The sequence below is a fragment of the Ursus americanus genome, chromosome 35 (genome assembly GCF_024610735.1).
Source record: "Ursus americanus isolate L20-20 chromosome 35, mUrsAme1.1.p, whole genome shotgun sequence".
NCBI lineage: Eukaryota > Metazoa > Chordata > Mammalia > Carnivora > Ursidae > Ursus > Ursus americanus.
The window spans coordinates 21143009-21158160 of record NC_142161.1 but is presented as its reverse complement, the minus strand read 5'-3'; the positions used below and the strand labels follow the sequence as shown (position 1 = coordinate 21158160).

The window sequence follows — 15152 nt, the reverse complement described above, 5'->3', positions numbered from 1 at the left end:
TTTCACATTAATTTGTATGATTACTTGTGTAATGTCTTTTTCTCCAGGAGACTATAAGTTGCAGGAGGGAGCCTCTTCTAGACTTTTAGCCCCATGTTCACTATAGTACTTCAAGCAACCAAAATAATCCCTAGAGAACTGTTAGTATGAGAATGTATTTGTCAAATAGCAAAATGAACACATTTGTGGGAAATTTAAGGTGGAGAAAGGCCCCCAGGATGAGAGACCAAATTAATTTTTTTTAATACTTCAAGTAAATAAATATTTTTAAAAAGATACAGGAAAATATACTCCCAAAATAATCAGTCTGTATAGGAGGTTACAGATGGTATTACATATGTATCCTGCTATAGATGTATGTATGTATGAATGTATGTTGTATGTATATATGATGCATGTATTCTAAAGCTACTAATTAATCATAGAGCACATTTTGAAATTCTTTATATGATATTCCAGTCCCAAATATTCATGTTGAGATTTTTATATGAATATTCCAGAATTGCACAGTACTACTTGAACTGAGGGGACCCAACTGAATTACATCCAAGATTCTAGTGTTTAGAAAGTTTAGATAAAATGGACTCCACTCACATATAATTATGCCTTTAAAAGCTCAATTCTCATACGTACCATTTATTATGATGTTAAAATTGTCCTCTCTTTTCTCTCTCTGAGAGTATAAAGTCTATCTTTTGCATCACGTGGCTGCTTCCCATTTCCCTCTTAACTGTGTTGAGAAAAATAGAATTTTTTGTTACAAAATTCTCCATGTTGAAACTCCAGTGGTATTATTACTATTCCCTAGCCCCTGACTTATGTTTTGTTTTTGTTTCTTTTTGGAACAAATATTTTTTTAAAAAATCTTCTCTTTAAAGAGAATCAAATTATTCCTAGTTCTTTCATTTAAACTGCTCTCTAGCCTTTATTTCTTCCTAGTTCTAAATCACACATAACGAAATTAGCTTTTTCTTGCTGCTCTAACAAATCACCAGATTTAGCAGCTTGTAACACCCCCCATCGACCGTACAATTAATCTGTGTCGGATGTCTGACACTGTGTGACTGGATTTGCAAGGTATGAGCCAGGACTGTGGCTCTCATCTGGCACTCAGGTCCTCTTTCAAGTTCAAGCAGAATTCAGCCCCTTGCAGTTGTAGGACTGAGAACACCCATTTCTTTAGCAGAATCCCTCCTGATATCAAGTCAATAATGATGTATTGAATCGTTATTATGCTTTACGTTTCTCTGACTTCCTCTTCTACTCACACTCTCTGCTTTTATGGGATCATGTGATTACCCTGGGCCCACCAGATAATCCAAGATGGCTTCCCCATTTCAAGGTCAACTGATTAGTAACCTTATTTCTATCTGTAATATTTCTTTTACTATGTAGCATAACATATTCATGAAGTACCTCAGGTGGCAGAAATGATGGGAGCCAAAATTCTGCTTACTATAGTCCCAATTACATTTGTCTCCTTGAGTTATACGGATATCTGTACACTCCCTAATATATAATATTCCCTTGGTTATGTCATCCCAACACCATTTCTATTCTTAGAGTTGTTTATTATATTCCTATAATCACCAGAGGTAAAGTTAAGTCCATCTCCTAAGTGAATAGAGAAGATGCCTCCATGTGCTATATATTGTTGACCTTCTAAGTACTAATAGTTAAGTTTTACATTCTTTTGCAAATGTCCTGAGATAATTCATTTATTACATGATTAGAAATTATGTACTTAATGCCTACTAAATGACAGGAACACTGACAAGAACTGAAATAAACAGGACATGTTTTAGAAATATCTTACTCATAAATTACAAAGTCAACTTAAAACTTCTAAAAATTTTGTGAAAATCTTCTGTGTATTCTGTAAAATGAAAGTTAATCAATGTCATTTATTCATGCTGTATTTAACATCTATCCATGAATATGCTGTTTTCCTTTCTCTGAAACTTTACATTGGAAAAGATATTTTAAAATGAAAATTGAAGACTAGAATATATTTTGTTTGCTGTTCTGAAATAGATCTGTTCATCGAAAAAATATAAAAGCTTAGGCTGTAATCACGACTTTATATAGTTATTGCAAAACGGGTCAATGACATTCTCTCTGGGGGCAAAATAAAAAACATAAAGTTAGATATTTCAAAATTTGACTTATGAATTCAAATATTCCAATATTTCATATTAAATTATACAGTTTTCTCTATTTTATACTTGAATTTTCTCAAAAAGTAAATTAATTGAACTTAAATTGAAACATAGATGAGGTGAAAATTCCTGCAGGAAATAATTGTTCTGGCCTGAGGAAAACTCCACAAGTCAAATACATACAAATTTTTCACAAAACACAGTATTACAGAGTGGAATTATATAAGTACCTGTTCTGTACTCATTACTGAAGGGTCACATTCCTTTTCTCTTTTCCTCAATCAACCTTAATATAATCCCATGGATTAAATTGCCAACCTAAAATCCAAGTAACTGGGCTAGGTATTAAATAAATTAGAATACTTATTGGCTAATTATTTTATCTGTTTAAGATGAATTTTATCTTTTCTAAGAAATGTCACAATACTTGTATGTGCAATACATTATTGGAATAACACATTAAATCTATTAAAATCTATGAATGAGAACTTTTATTTATTTTTAAAGATTTTGTTTATTTGTCAGAGAGAGAGGGAGAGAGAGCACAAGCAGGGGAAGTGATAGGCAGAGGGAGAAGCAGACTCCTTGATGAGCAAGGATCCCAGTTTGGGACTCAATCCCAGGACCCTAGATCATGACCTGAGCTGAAGACAGACACTTAACAAACTGAGCCACCCAGGCATCCCTGAATGAGACCTTCTAGAAAAGAATTTTTTTTTTTAAATTTTACCATGATCCATGGTACATAAAGATGTGCATGTTTTATTGTAAGCCTGTATGCATACATTTTATTTGTTTTATAACAGTTGTGAGTATATACATTTGTCTTACTTAGCTGTTTATGCATTTATTATTTTTCTTGCCAAGTGAGCGAGATTTATAAAACTACCTCTTATTATTCACTGCCACAATTCCCAGAAATTATATGATAAAGCAATATTTGCTAAATGACTAAATGAGATAATAAGATAATAACTGAATTAAATATTTAGTTCCATGAGCTATTTTAGTAAGTATCTTGATAGGTTACTTTAAAGACCAAAGAACAAAGAGATTTGACTAAGGGCTGCGAATGTACAACTGAAATACCATAAATAGCCCTATAAAAGAAGTATACTCATAGGCCTTTCTTGGTTTCAAAAATACTTAAAATGTCCCAAATACTCTTGTAATTCTTAACTTAAATGAACTCTAACATTACTATTAATACTAAACTGCAGTGATTGTTTCATGGTATAGCCATTCAATGTACACTTTCCAAACATTTGCAATATGCTCTAAGGATATTATCCTATCTTTGCCTGGATCTATACTGTCTGTTTAAAAGGAAGAATTTCAAAGTTGGCAGGTATGTTCTAGACTAGCGACAACTTCAGCAATACTAGCATCACAATGAAAAATATACGAAGTTGCTCTGGGTTATTCAGCAAATATAGCTTATAGTTCATAAAATTTATTTTTTCACCCTCAAGCTTCCTAAACGTTACTTTAGGTTCTAGCCAATGCTGAATCTAATAAAAATAAATATCAAGATAGTATTTCTTTTAAATTTCACTGCATTTTTCTCTACGTGGAAAAAAAAAAGATTAAACATCAAGTGTTTTCAATCAGAATGTTAAATTTGGGATATCCATATTATTTGGTTAGATAATAGAACTGATGATGACTTCAACGTTTTTCCAACTATTTTCAACTTGCTCCCAACTTACATAAGTCCCCTGTTTCCCAAGCTTCAGCTGACGGTTGAGGCGGAAATGCTGTGGAACTAATAGTGATTTAAACAGGTCATGATAAACCGCTTCTATACAACCCTTAGTCATCTGACGACCACAGCTACAGTCTAACTGTCAAAGAGTGTTTGCCTCTTTACAACAAGGCAATTCCACTAAATCATATAAACATAATAATAGAGTTTTAATGGAAGGTTAAATTGGTACAAAATTTGAACTGTCACTATTATTCACTATCCTTCTTTATCTTAAAAATAATCCCTTTTGGCAAACCATATGCAGTATACAGTAAGAACACTTACTTACAGGAGTCCTTATATATTTATATGCCTCTTCACTTTTTTTTATACACGATGACTTAAGAATTTAAGAAGAATAAAAAAGTTAAAGAAAAGCTAGCTTGTAAACTCTCTTACTAAAAGGACACCCAATAATTTTGTATTTTCTTATGACATAAAAGAAAACGTTATTAAAAATGTCACTTCACAAAATATGTTAAGAAAGAAAGCAAAGAAAGAATTGTGATATAGAGTAAATACACTGGCTACAATTAAACTATTTGGAGCCTGTAGTTGTACCTCTGATCAAATTAATGTGTGATTTTAGCGAGAAATTTAAACTTCCGAACCCTTAGTTACTTTTATAAATAAGAGTGTTTTATGAGATAGCACCACATAATTTTTTTTAAAAATCAGTTTATCTTTTATCCCGTTAAAACATTCCCAGTAATATTAAAAGAACAACTTGTAGAAGAATCAAAAGCTTTTAAATGTCCTAATAACTATTTTGATCATTCAAATATGCAAGCCACTATACTTAGAGCTCGAAGCGTCCAAAGAGACAAAGCCATGAATCTTGTAATGTTAATAAAAAAAGGAACATGGAGGGGCACCTGGGAGGCTCAGTCAGTTAAGCGTCTGCCTTCAGCTCAGGTCGTGATCCCAGGGGTCTGGGATAGAGCCCCACATTAGGCTCCCTGCTCAGCGGGGAGCCTGCTTCTCTCTCTCCTTCTGCCTGCTGCTCCCGCTGCTTGTGCTTGCACTCTCTCCCTCTCTCTGCAAAATAAATTAAAAAAAAAAAAAGGAACATGGAATGACATAGAATAAAGAAATTAACAGCAACTCACATTGAATAAGTACTTATATCCCAAGCATTGTGCTAAGGACAATGAATATATGATAGATTTATAATAGATAACAAATGTTTCCTTATGTGATACATGTTATGACTCTGTTATAACAATAATCCAATCATGGTGAAAATTTAAATATCTTACTGAAGAATAAGTGACTCACAGAGTCAATTTAGGTTTTTTGTTTGGTTTTTTCTTGGATCAGTATAATCTATGCTTTAGTTTATTTCCAACACTGTCTCTTATTTGCCTAGATTCTCTCTAGTAATGCCAGTGGTTGCCTCTATGACATTCTTCTTCCTAAAATTCCAGTTCTGATAAGTGAAGTCCATTAACATTTACTATGGACTATGATTCATTATGTGATTCTGGTAATTTAGCTTTGAGAAGTACATTTATTTTCCCTTATCTTAAAAGTAACAATTACCTTCAATTATTCCTGAAATTCTGATTGTGAGATGGGCATGAGTAACAGAAATATATAACAGTGCCTTAGCCAGTATAGAAGTTTATTTTGATATTTTTATCACCTAAATCAACCTGAGAAAAGCTGTCCAAGGTTAAAATGATGACTCTCCTGCAGAACATTCTCAAGAGCCAACAGCTAACCACTCTACCAATCCTAAAACATGGTTCTAAACCATATGATCCAAGATGTTGCAGCAATTTTAGAGGTAGCAACGTGGAAGGACAAAGAAGAAAGAGAAAATATCTCTTAAGGTAGGTAGCTGATAGGAGTCACTTTGGCTTACATAACATTTTATTTTTTAAAAGATTTTATCTATTTATTTGACAGAGAGAGAGAGACAGCCAGCGAGAGAGGGAACACAAGCAGGGAGAGTGGGAGAGGAAGAAGCAGGCTCCCAGTGGGGCAGGGAGCCTGATGTGGGGCTCGATCCCAGGACTCTGGGATCATGCCCTGAGCCGAAGGCAGACGCTTAACGACTGAGCCACCCAGGTGCTCCCGGCTTACATAACTTTGGACAGAATTTAGTTACATGGCCACTCTTACCTACAAGAAATTTTGATAAATATGGTTAGTTACATGGTATGGGAGGTCATTTATCTTGCTAAGAGTACTTGATATTAAAAAATGGGTATTTTTTCTGCGGCATCTCATAACATCCCTAAGATAGGGACTTTTATAAAGGGAAGAAGTTCAGAAGATTTCAAAATGTATTTATTTTGCCATTATTTAGTGCAGAGGTTGGGCAGAGTTATGTGCTGAGAGTTCTGCAGTTTTCACTGGTAAGAATGCAAAATAGTATAACCACCTTGGAAGGTAGTTTGATCCCAATACCGGACTGCATTAGACACCTCCTCTGAGATCCCATAGAGACCTATAGATTTTAATGGACAGAAGGAAAGTGGCTTCATCCAAAGCTAATTTATGATGTAAAAAATCTCATGAATTTTCTGAAACAGAAGTCACTACTACTAATCAAGAGATGCGCAGATGTTACATCAGAAAGAGAAACTTGAAAAAAAAATAAAATATAGCAAGAACAATTATATGGCACTGGCAGACCTTTCCACAAGCACAATAGCACGGTGATTATCCTGCCTTTGAATCCGTGCAAATGCTGTTGAAACATATGGGATTCACAGGGGTTTTTCTGTATCCCGACCCGCAGCTCTACACTCATTTCCAAGGAAGTGAGTAGGATGTCACTATCATCGATTCTGTTTTTGTAGCATTTTAAGGGATATAATGGACTAAATTTGTAATCTTCAGAGCAAGGAATTGATTTGTTTATTCAGTATTCTGTGTTTATGAGCTGGGCAGTGTTCACAAACCTGTCAACAGTCTTAGGATGGATGAGATAAAAACAGTCCTACTTGTGACAAAACAAAACAAAACGAAACACTTTTGTATGTGTGTCCGTGTGGAAAGCACCACCAAAAGACTAAATCTTAGTAAGCCAGGAGCTGCAGCAGCAACCTAGTCACCTCTCCAGATGATCCTTTGAGTCCCAACCTTGAAGACTTCACTTTCAAGAAACACAGAATCATGTTACAGTTTAAGAGGTCCAAAAGCTAAAGTAAGGGTCTGATCACAACCTCTGACAGCTTACTAATGTGAAAAAAAAAAAACACAGAAAGCATAAAATGTTCTACTTAGGTCCTGTGACAGAATATCAGTGAATGGGAAATTCATGGCATCACTATCATTTTCTTTTCAGTCCATTTCATCTCAAAATGATTATTTAAGTGGAGTGAAAACTCAATTTTGTCAGAGTATATGTGTGGGCTAGAAAGGATTTAGATATATTATTCCAATTTCTGGAGCAATGAACCATTCTAGCCTAACCCAGAATGAAGAGACTTCTCCACAATAAATTCCAAGAGATAACTTCCATCTCCAGGGATTAGTGTTGTGCTGAAAAGCAGCAGGCAATAAGTACTGAACGAACTGATACATTAATGAGATGATAACAGCATCACATTTTTAGGTATGTGTCGGACTTCAAAAGCACTACATTGACTTTGGGCATCAAAGGTGCTAGTAGCAGGAAGAAATAGTGATGCAGAAAAGTCAGAATAGGACGAGAGATATATAGCAGAGCAATCAACAAATACAGTTTCAGAAATGAAGAAAAACAGTTTGTGAACTCAAGGAGGTGATTACAAGCTAGGTCTACCCCAAGAGTAAGATAGTTACAAAAATTAGCCAACCTTATTATACCAGTTTTGATACATAACAGATATTATCATAAAATTTAAACATTTCAAGTGTATAATTCTATGATGGTTTTTAGTAACTTTAATGAGTGCATAACCATCACCACACATCACTTTTAGAGCATGCCCTTTTCTCCAATAAATTCTGTCATGCCAATTTACAGCAAATCCCCAGTCCTGCCCCCAGCCCCAGGGCCACCAATAATCTTTTAATCTCAATAAATTTGCCTTTTCTGGGTATTTTATGTAAACGTAATAATAGAATATGCAGTTTCTTATATCTGATTTCTTTCACTGAGCATAATGTTTTTGAGCATTTGTCTGTATGTAATGAGCATTTAATCCGTACCTTTTTTGCAGCTGAATAATGTTCCATTGTGCAGATATAACATATTTAGTCATCGTGGCCTATAAACACACAGACACAAACACACATAGATACAGTTAGTTTTCATTATTCATGGTAATTTTATTCTGTAAAGTCTCCACGAACATAAAGTTAGTGAATGCTGAACCACTCTTCCTGAGGTGCGGGGTCAGGGGGAATATAATCTTAGACCCTAAAAAGACCTCTTCCTAGTAGATTCTAATCTCTTTGTTTCACAAAGGAGAAAGCAAGGTTCAAATGTTAAGTGACTTACATGAGACTGCTCCACTAACAGGTACCCAAGCTGGGATTCCAACCTCTTTCGATGGTCCCAGAGCTGGAGCTTCTTGCACTGCACTGCACTGCTGCCTGTCATCTCTATTCTCTGCTTGTCTGCAAGAGTTTGAGACAAGATGGCCAAGCATCACCACCTTATGTGACTTTATGTGGGAATTTTCATATCCAGCAACTCTAATTATTTGCTCTTTGCTAAATTTAATTTTTATATACAGATGTACACATATATAATTCATATATAGTCAATCCTCATTATTCATGGATTCCATATTTGAGAATTTGAGTACTTGCTAAAATTTATTGGTAAGCCTCAAATCAATACTTGAGACACTGTTGTGGTCACTAGCATACATGCTCAGAACAGTGAAAATCTGAGCAACCAGACATGCGCATGGCTGCACTCTGCCTTCTTGTTTCTGCTCTCGTATTGAAAATGAGTGTCCTTTTCAAGGTCTATTTTATGTCACTTTTTCATATCTTTGCACTTTTTGTTGGCAACTTAACTGTCTAAAATGGCAACCAACCTTAGTGCTGAAGGGCCATGTAACATTCTTTAACACAAGAAAGCTATGATTCGTCTTATGGAGAAAATACTTGTGTTAGGTAAGCTTTCTTTGGGTGTGAGTTATAGCACTATTGGCTGTGAGTTCAATGTTAATGAATCAACGATATGGTATATCCAAAAAGAAGAAGTTAGTTTTTGATCTGTATGTGAGGGCATTCTGGAAAGTGTTAAGGTAATATCTACAGTGATGGAGGAAACTACGGAAAACTGGCTAAATTTGTAGATTCATTAGATGATGATGGATTAAAAGGGTAGTGGACAGCATTGTTATCAGGCTGCAAACTCACTCATGTAACTGTATTCACATTGTGGATGGGCTGAACAGCAAGGCCCAGGGTCCCTCCTGCTGGTTGCTTCAATTTTCTTCCATGTGACCCTCATCTTCCTACAAGTTAGACTAGACTTCACACACGGTATTCCTAGGTTCCTGAACTCATACGTATCTTCTCCCATATCATATTGGTCCATATAAGGTTCAACCAGTACAGATTCAAGAATATAAATAATTATTTCTTCATAAGAGGGCCCACAACCATTATATTGCAAATATGTGTGGACAGAAGAATTCACTGGGAGCCATTATGATAATCACTACACTGTGTATCCTTTTGCTCTACAAGCTAAGGATAGGATCTTTCCAATTCCATCGGAAATCATGCCACTGGCAGTACAAGCTGAAATTATATGGACTAGTCTGCATTTCACATACCTTCTGTGAAATTAAAACAACCCAGGTTCTTATTTTCAATTTGTAATATAAAGTGGCATCTGAATTATATACTCATTCTGTGAAGCAAGCATATAAATATAATTTATAAATACTGAAAAGACCTCCAATGATCAGAGAAATGAAATCAAGGGACAAAAATCTGCCCACTATACATAATCACAGAATAGTTCTTATACACGATCTTTTAAATAAAAGAAGCATATTCCCCCCAATGAATTATATGAGGCAAGAATATTTATGGTTTGAAAAATAATAAAAATGTAATAATAAAATGGAAAATTAAAAGTTAATTGTATACGTGACTATAGTGGCAAAAATCATTCACAGATATTCCCATCCAATATGAAGAAAGTACTATATAAAAGCACAAAAATGATGAGGTGTAGTCTCATCACTCTTAGTAAAGCTATAGAAAAGGATTTTGTCCCACAAAAATCTATAAAATATGCTATAACCTAGATATGGGCCTTGCACAAAAATTGACTCAAAATGGATCATAGATCTAAATGCAAACTGTGGAACTATAAAACTTCTAGTAGAAAACTTAGAAGAATCTAGGTGATATCGGGCTTGGTGATGAGTTTTAAGATGGCAACCCCAAAAGCAAAACTCGTGAAAGAAAAAAATTTTTATAGGACTTTATTAAAGAAAAACTTCCGTATTCCCAAAGCCACTGTTAAATAATACAGACAAGCCACAAACTGGGAGAAAATAATTGAAAGGCATGCTAGCAGTCTGATATCCAATGGATATCTATTTGATGTCCAAAAATAGAAAGGATTCATAAAACTAAGTAAAAAAAAAAAAAAAGGCAGTCTGAACAGACAGCTCACCAAAGAAGATATACAGATGGCAAATAAGCATAGATTATTAACATCAAATATCATTAAGGAATTGTAAATTAAAACATCGAGGTACTAGTAAACACCTATTACAATGATTAAAATGCAAAAAATCCAGGTGAATATGCGGAGTAACAGAAACTCCCATTCATTGCTTGTAGAAATGCAAAATGGTACAGCCACTCTGGAAGACACTTTAGCACTTTCTTACAAAGCTAAATATAGTTTTACCTTATCATCTAGTAATCACACTCTTAGGTACTTATCAAGCTGATCTGAAAACTATACACCCCCCCGACAAACTGCAAAGAAATGTCTACAGCAACTTTATTCATAATTGCCAAAAAATGAAAGCAACTTTTGTCCTCCAATAATGTAATGGATTTATAAAATTTGTGTGACATCTATACAATGGAATTTTATTCAACAACAAAATATAATGAGTTATCAAGCCATCATAGACATGGATGAATGTTAAATGCATATTACCAAGTCAAAGAAGTCAGTGTGAAAGAGTATGTACTGTATGATTTCAATTATATAGCATCCTGGAAGGAGCAAAACTACAGAGACAGTAGAAAGACCAGGGTGTCAAAGGTGTTGGGGTGAAGGGAAGAGTTGAATAGAGAGAACACAGGGAACTTTCAGACAGGCTAAAGCATTCTCTGTGACATATAATCACAGTTACCTGACATTATGCCTTTGTCAAACCCATTTAATATATGAAATTTAATGTAAGAAATGTAATGTATAAACATTTTAAAAATATTATTCATTTATTATTTAATATTATTTATTATAAAAATATATTATAAAATATTATTTATATATTATTTATTTATTATTATAAAAATATTATTATTTATTTTCTATTCCTAGAATAGAAAGCAGAATGTGACAGAATACCCTGACTGTGTTTCAACTACATTTAATAACCTCACTATTTTAGTCCATTTGGGCCACTGAAATACAGCAGACTGGAGGGCTTACAAACAGCAAAAATATTTTGCACATAGTTCCAGAGACTAGAAGTCTAAGGTCAGCTAGCATGATTGAGCGAGGGTTCTCCTCTGGGTTGCAGACTTACTGTATCCCTAGATAGTGGAAGGGCCCAGGGAGTTCTATGGGATCTCCCTTGTAAGGGCATTAATCCCATTCATGAAGGCTTCTTCCTCATCATCTAATCACATCCCACAGGCTCCTCTTGCCAATACTATCCCACCTGGGGGTTAAAATTTCAATATATGAATTTGGGCAGACACAAATATTTAGACCATAGCATTCATAAAGGGGTGGAGGAAAATGTGCTGACCTAAGTAACTATGTAAATGAATGGAATCTTTCAAACTGAAGGTAAAAGAAATTGTACATAAACAATGTAATCTTTGATTATGTACAACGTAATTACACATAAACAATGCAATTTAAAACAAAAACCATGTGTTGTGTTTTTTTTTTTTCTACAGGGATATATGTTAACCGTTCTTTTTTTTCTTTTTTTAAGATTTTATTTATTTATTTGTCAGAGAGAGAGAGTCCACAAGCAGGGGCAGTGGCAGGCAGAGGGAGAGGCAGGCTTCCTGCTGAACAAGGAGCCCAATGCGAGACTTGATCTCAGGACCCTGGGATCATGACCTCAGCCAAAGGCAGATGCTTAACAGACTGAGCCACCCAGGCATCCCACATGTTAACAGTTCTGATGGTGCTATAATGTGCATGGGAATTGAACCCTTAAGCAAATGGATAGCAGAAGGTGAAAGTCAGGTTTTTCACTTTTGGAGTGGGCATTTACACATACTTATGGGGATGAGACTGTAATGACCCATGGGGTAATAGAATTGGAGAAATCAGTATGAAGGCATGGAGAGACATATTTATAGATATATGCATATACATAGGTTAGCAACATACATATATTTTCTTTCCCTGTAAGCTGAAAGGGCCTAGAAGCAAAGACACTCAGTAGCAATGATTACACTTACCATCTCAACCATGTTTCTAATATCTTCATCAGCAGAAGAAACAAGGGCTTCTGATTTGAAAACTGAAGAAGGAACTACACAAGATGAGCCTAGAGCATCCTGTTGTGTCAGTGGATAATAGAGAGCTCAGTACACATAGTCATGCACACACACACACGTGCATGCCTGCACACGGTGATGGTGGTATGTGAAAGGAACATAGATGCTAAGTGGAACAGCTTCTGATAGCCAAAACTGTAGCCACTTAAGGAACAAAGTAATACATTAGTACTGGATTATAATTCAAAATATAAAATAAATATCCATCAGTTCATACCGATATAAATAAATGATTGAATAAGTAAATGGGGAAAAAGATAAATCTTCATGCAGATGTATTCCACATAATTTATGCAGACACTTCATCTTTGAGGAGATAAATCATAACTTCTCACTATTTAAGTGTGGGTTGTACAAGTGACCTTCCTTCAAAAGTACAGTGTGGAAAAGGGTGTGGAGAGTAATCTGATAGTGGAGAAAACTCACAGATGCTACTTTGGCCAGGTAATCAAGGTCACTGTCAATAGGGATAAGTTTAGCTGATGGTATGTATCCCTGATGTGATAAAATGACACTTTAATTATGTGGTCTTCCTCTCAAAAACACAGTAACTCCAGTCTAAATATGAGGAAAACATCAGATAAATCCCAATAGAGGGACATTCTACAAAACACCAATTAAATTAATTAAACAAGGAGTCCATTAAACTGCAGTGGCTCTAATGCTCTGGTGGCCTACGTAAGAAAACCAAAACATAAGCTTGTAAATTCCTCAAGGTTAAGAAATCAAAACCTAAGGACAACCAATCACACACAGCCAACTAGGCTCTCCCAAATAAGGCAAACACTGACAACCATCACAAAGAGCCGACTAGGTTTTAAGCTATTGTCAATTAAGCGAATAATTTTCTTTCTTTGCTTCTACAACGTCACTATACAGATGGTCCCCATTTTACAATGGTTCATTTATGATTTTTTTTTGACTTTATAATGGTATGAAAGTAATGTACATTAAGTAGAAACTGTACTTTGATTTTGAATTTTCATTTTATTTTCTGGGCTAGTAATGTGCCACAAGATATTCTCTTCTGATGTTGGGCAGCACCAGTGACACATAGCTCCCAGTCATCTACACAGTCATGAGGGTAAACAACGGATACACTTACAACCATTCTGTATCCATTCCACCATCCTGTTATCACTTTCAGTAAAGCATTCAATAAATTACATGACATAGCCAATGCTTTATGATAAAATAGGCTTTTGCGCTAAATGATTTTGTCAAACTTAAACTAATATAAGTATTCTGAGACACGTCAAGTAGGCTTGGCTTAGTAAGCTATGATGTTCAGCTGGATAGCTATATTCATTGCATTTTTGTCTTAGAATATTTTCACTTTACAACAGGTTTATCAATAAGGACACAACCCCATTATAAGGAGAGGAAGGTCTGTAAGTTTTTTTCCCTAGTCTCTGTCAGTGGAGGGCTCCTAACCAATTCTGGTTTGGCACTACCTGATTCCAATCAATTTTTGCTCAAATAAACTCTTAAAATTGTTAATATGCCTTAGTTTATATTTTAACATACCTCACCAGCATTCCTTAAAACATTCATCAGAAACAAAGAAAGTCTAAGAAACTGATACAAATGAGAGAAGTCCAAGGAAACATGACAACTAAATGTAATGTGGTGTCCTGGATGGGTCCCTGGAGCAGAAAAATAGGTTAATAGCTAAAAACTAAGGAAATGTGGGGGGAAGAAAGGTATGGCCTTTAGGTATAACTATGTATTACCATTGGTTCATTAATTCTATAAATTTATCATAGTAATATAAAATGTTATTAGTAAGGAAAGTAGGTGCAGGGTATATAGGAAACCTCTTTACCAAATCTGCAACTTTTGTAAAAATCTAAAATTATTCTAAAATACTTAAAATTATCTCAAATATTATTCTAAATAGGATATTTGAAAAATTTCTTTTTAATCAGCAATAAAATATTTTTTTGTTATTAATACTTCTTTTTATCAATACTTCCGTCATTATTCAGAGAAGATCTAGGTAGCACAGATCTACACAAAATCAAATGAAAGTATGTAACACCGTGAATGTGAAGAACAGCCCTGTCGTGATATGCACATACCTGGAGTGCTAAAATTTAAAACAAATTTACAGAGCAACTATTGACTTTGTAAAGTGAATTCAAAAGGATAGTTAGCCAATCACTAGAGTGAACCTATAAAATGGGAGACAGTATTTACATATCATATATGATTAGGAGTTAATACTCAAGATATAAAAATAAGTCCTACAACTCTCAATAACAAAGAAAACAAATAACCATTAAAAAATGGGCCAATAAGGAAAAAAAAATGGACCAAGGACTTGAAAATTTCTCCAAGAATGACATACAAATGGCTAACAAGCATATGAAAAGGTGCTCAGTATCATTATTCATTAGGGAAATGTAAATCAAAACCATAATGACATACTACCTGTTGTCCCTTAGTATGACTACTATTTAAAAAAATAGCCAGTAACATTTATTGGCAAGGACAAGGCAAAACTGGGACTCTTGTCTACTGTGGTGGGATTATAAAATGGTATAGTTGCTATGGAAAACAATATG

At 34.7% G+C, this 15152-nt stretch overlaps 1 pseudogene; it reads right to left on the bottom strand.

Moving 5' to 3' along the window:
- The window catches only part of LOC148107126 (polyadenylate-binding protein 4 pseudogene), a 197672-nt pseudogene that overhangs the window by 58739 nt on the left and 123781 nt on the right, over nt 1–15152 (bottom strand).